A 5000-nucleotide genomic window follows, 5' to 3' on the forward strand; every position below is an offset into this window, starting at 1 on the left:
GGTATCTGTTCTTTGATGTTGTAGCTGCAGATTAAAATGATAAATAAGAAAGTATGGTGGTTGAATTGCAGCACACTTATGTAGTATTAGCTGTGAAAACAATATTGGTACAGTACTCCATGGGAAAAGCAAGCAGTTGAATTAATTCATTGATAGAAGACAAGTATGTCACTGTTTGATATGATAAGGTATTGAGGTTGTACTCATCTTGATAATGTTTTGTTTGACTGATCAGTTATGTGAATATGACTGACAAGGTTTTATTTTGTCAAATGGGAGTGAGATAGAGTCTTATGTTAAATTGGAGATATTCTGTTCTGTAAAATCTTTACTGTCCCAGTAAGTAAAAGTACAGTTGTTACCACAAGTGTATAGTCTCTTTACAAGATGAAAGTTTCACAGTGAGATAAACATGAAAAGTATTCTGGCACGTAGTGGAGTGGTACTTATGGTGTGTGTGAGTGTGTGTGTGTGTGTGTGTGTGTGTGTGTGTGTGTGTGTGTGTGTGTGTGTGTGTGTGTGTGTGTGTGTGTGTGTGTGTGTGTGTGTGTGTGTGTGTGTTACCTCAAGTTGACTTCAAATTTGATTGAAAAGCACATTGTAGATTTACTAAATTCATAGATAACAAAAGATAGGAAAAATGCTGTATGATTTGTTAAACTTAGAAAGGCAGTCATTTTGAAAATTATTCTCTGAATGTAGAGTTGTTTCCTCTTGAATCCTGTATATATTTCTACAGTGTTGTGGTGAAGCCTACAATTCTTGAAGAGTCAAGGTGCATCCTGATTCCAGTGTCTCAGTGCAAGGTGCATCCTGATTCCAGTGTCTCAGTGCAAGGTGCATCCTGATTCCAGTGTCTCAGTGCAAGGTGCATCCTGATTCCAGTGTCTCAGTGCAAGGTGCATCCTGATTTCAGTGTCTCAGTGCAAGGTGCATCCTGATTCCAGTGTCTCAGTGCAAGGTGCATCCTGATTCCAGTGTCTCAGTGCAAGGTGCATCCTGATTCCAGTGTCTCAGTGCAAGGTGCATCCTGATTCCAGTGTCTCAGTGCAAGGTGCATCCTGATTTCAGTGTCTCAGTGCAAGGTGCATCCTGATTCCAGTGTCTCAGTGCAAGGTGCATCTGATTCCAGTGTCTCAGTGCAAGGTGCATCCTGATTCCAGTGTCTCAGTGCAAGGTGCATCCTGATTCCAGTGTCTCAGTAAGTTAATATAAGAGTTGCGGTCTGTCATGAGATGTAAGAAGGGTTTTAGCATTGGTGTGTGTGTTTGTTTTGTGGAGGTGTTGATAAGTAGGAAAAAATCATAATAAATAAAAAATAAATAAATAAATACTTTTTTTTACATATTTAGTTGAATTTTGTTCTCTGAAACTTTGCTGTTTTCCTACATATGCGATCAATGCTTTGCCACATTAGGCACAGTGAGACACAAAAGACAGCCTAAACAAGACTGCACACTTGCTCAAGTTGTTTGTTATAATGTAGGTGATTCTTTTCTGCTGTGCTCTTTAAAAGTCTTACAAAAACAAGTCTTTCTAAGAAAACAATGGTTACAGTTCATGACAGAAAACTGATACTTGAATACTTAATCATTGTGATAAATTAATCATCCTACCATTGTTTGTCACCTGTCGCTAAGCCATGACCCTATCCAGCCTAACACCTTCCCATCTATCCCGTGTGCCCTAACCTTTTTCAGGAGCCTTTGATGGAGTACCTTGTCAAATGCTTTACTGAAGTCCAGATATAAGATATCATAACTATCACCATTATCTACTGCCTCGTTCACTTGACTGTAAAAACTTAACAAGTTTGTCAGGCAAGACTTCTCCTTGGTGAAGCCATGCTGTGACTGATTTATCATAAAAGAAGATCCATTGAATTACAGTGTCCCTAACAAGTGTGGTGGAAAAAATTGCAGAAAGAATAGTCAAAAACAGATGGATGGAATATTTAGAAGAAACACATACATTGACTGACACACAATTTGGTTTCAGAAGTGGAAGATTTTGTGTCACGAATTTAGTGAGCTTTTATAGTAGAGCAATTGATATAATTCAAGAGAGAGAGGGTTGGGCAGACTGTGTTTATTTAGACCTAAAAAAAGCATTTGATAAGGTACCACATCAGAGACTGCTATGGAAAATTTTAAAAAAGGGGTTTGCAAGGCAACACACTGAATTGGATTATAAACTTCTTGAGGAACAGAGAAATGAGAACATTAATAAAGGGAGAAAAATCAGAATGGTGTAGAGTTACGGGTACCACAGGGGGACAGCCTTAGCCCCTGTAATGTTTCTGATGTATGTCAACAATATGGTGGATGAGGTTGACAGTTATATAAGTCTGTTTGCAGATGATGCAAAATTATTGAAAAGAGTGGAAAACGATATGGATTGTGAAACATTACAGAAAGATCTAAATAAGATATATAAATGGAGTAAGAAATGGGAAATGGAATTCAATGCAAAGAAATGCAAGGTGATGGAATTTGGAAAAAGAAAAAGAAGAATGACAAGTTCCTACACCATGGGAGAAGTGGACATTAAGAAAACCAAAGAAGAAAAAAGATTTGGGAATTACAATAAGTGATAATTTATCACCAGAAAAACATGTAAACAAAATAGTTGGGGAAACCTATGAGTTACTAAGAAAGATGAAAGGAGCATTTGCTTACATGGATCAAGAGATGATGAAAAAAGTTGATGGAATATGTGATTCAACCAAAACTGGAATATGCCACAATTGTTTGGTCACCTCATAATAAAAAGGAAATAAGAAAAACAGAAAGGATCTAAAAGCTGCAACCACATTGGTACCATGTTTGAGAGGTTTAACCAATGAAGAAAGATTAAGGAGACTGAAGCTTCCATCATTACAAGAGAGAAGAGAAAGAGGGGACCTGATTGCTATATACAGAGCTTTAAATTAAAGGGTAAGGATCAAGTTGACAAACAAGATTTATTTGTGTGGGACTCAGGAGATACAACAGGACATGGACTGAAACTGACCAAAACACCAAGAGATATTTGGGACACCATGGTACAGTGGGACCGCACGCTTTGGGGGCCAACTGGTCATAAGGCACACGGGTTAAAGTCCTGGCTACGGTCCGAGGCCACGCACAACCATACCTCTTTTCCCATAAAGCACAACTAGGTAAATACACACACACACACACACACACACACACACACACACACACACACACACACACACACACACACACACAAGACCTAAGTTAGGAGGAAAGACTGTAAGAAATTGGATTAGCAACACTGCAAGAAAGAAGGGAAAGAGGAGACCTGATAACAATGTTCAAATTAGTAAATGGCATGGAGAAGATAGACAGAGATGACCTAGTTATAAAAGTGGAGGAAGGAGATAGACGTACAAGGGGACATATGAAGAAATTAAAGAAGAGTCATTGTTTGGGAGATATTAAGAAATACAGCTTTCCGCATCGAACGGCTGAAATATGGAATAACTTAAAAGAAGAGGTGGTTGTGGCAAAGAGTGTGCACACGTTTAAAGAGAAATTGGACAAATTCGGGTATGGAGACAGGACTAATTGAGCTTTGGCTCGGACCCTGTACTATACAACTAGGTAAATACAACTAGGTAAATACACACACACCCATATGTCACAACTAGGTAAATAAACTATGTCCATCATGTTGATGTGTGGTCTGTGATCATATCTCTTGTCTAGAGAGAGAGAGAGAGAGAGAGAGAGAGAGAGAGAGAGAGAGAGAGAGAGAGAGAGAGAGAGAGAGAGAGAGAGAGAGAGAGAGAGAGAGAGAGAGAGAGAGAGAGAGAGAGAGAGAGAGAGAGAGAGAGAGAGAGAGAGAGAGAGAGAGAGATACAACACACACACACAAACAACAACAACAACAACACTTTTACGTGATTGGTCAACAAAAAACACCACTTTTTAATCAGCCAATCAATTTCACACTTGATTTCTCTTAGCCAATCAGGACTGTCAAGGCTGAGGTATATGGTGTTAGAGAGAGAGAGAGAGAGAGAGAGAGAGAGAGAGAGAGAGAGAGAGAGAGAGAGAGAGAGAGAGAGAGAGAGAGAGAGAGAGAGAGAGAGAGATAGGGCACTTCTGACACTCACTCACTCACTCACTCACTCACTCACTCACTCTCTCTCTCTCTCTCTCTCTCTCTCTCTCTCTCTCTCTCTCTCTCTCTCTCTCTCTCTCTCTCTCTCTCTCTCTCTCTCTCTCTGTTCCTTCACTTTCTATTATTATTTTTTTCATTGTCTTGGTAGTAGTAGTAGTAGTAGTAGTAGTAGTAGTAGTAGTAGTAGTAGTAGTAGTAGTAGTAGTAGTAGTAGTAGTAGTAGTAGTAGTAGTACATAAGAACATAAGAAATAAGGGAAGCTGCAAGAAGCGACCAGTGCTTACACGTGGCAGTCCCTGTATGAAACACTCCTACCTATTTCCACCTATCATCCCCATCCATAAACTTGTCTAATCTTTCTCTCTTAAAGCTCTCTAGTGTCCTAGCACTAACTACATGATTACTGAGTCCTGCTCCACTCATCTACCACTCTCATTCCGAGAACCAATTTTTTTCCTATCTCCCTTTCCTAAACCTAAATTTTTCAAGCTTGAACCCGTTATTTCTTGTTCTACCCTGGTTGCTGATCCTAAGAATTTTGCTTACATCTCCTCTTGTTATAACCCTTATACTCACTTTAAAAGACCTCTATCAGGTCCCCAATCTTAACCTACGTCTCTCTAGAGAATGTAAATTTAACCGCTTCAACTCTCGCTTCGTAAGGAATACTCCTCATCCCCTGTATCCTTTTAGTCATTCTCCTCTGTAACTGATTCTAATAGACCTATATCTTTCCTGTAATGTAAAATTCAGAAACTGCACAGCGTAGTCTAGATGAGGTCTGACCAGCGCCAAGTATAACTTTAATATTAGCCTCCGGCCTTCTACTTTTAACACTCCTAAAAATGAATCCTAGTACCCTATTTGCC

The 5000-nt window shown here is 39.3% G+C and overlaps 1 long non-coding RNA gene across 1 annotated transcript in view; it reads right to left on the bottom strand.

The window, feature by feature from the left end:
- The window catches only part of LOC135100103 (uncharacterized), a 13796-nt gene that overhangs the window by 1063 nt on the left and 7733 nt on the right, over positions 1-5000 (bottom strand). The window lies entirely within an intron of this gene.

Source organism: Scylla paramamosain, chromosome 4, assembly GCF_035594125.1.
Source record: "Scylla paramamosain isolate STU-SP2022 chromosome 4, ASM3559412v1, whole genome shotgun sequence".
Taxonomy (NCBI): domain Eukaryota; kingdom Metazoa; phylum Arthropoda; class Malacostraca; order Decapoda; family Portunidae; genus Scylla; species Scylla paramamosain.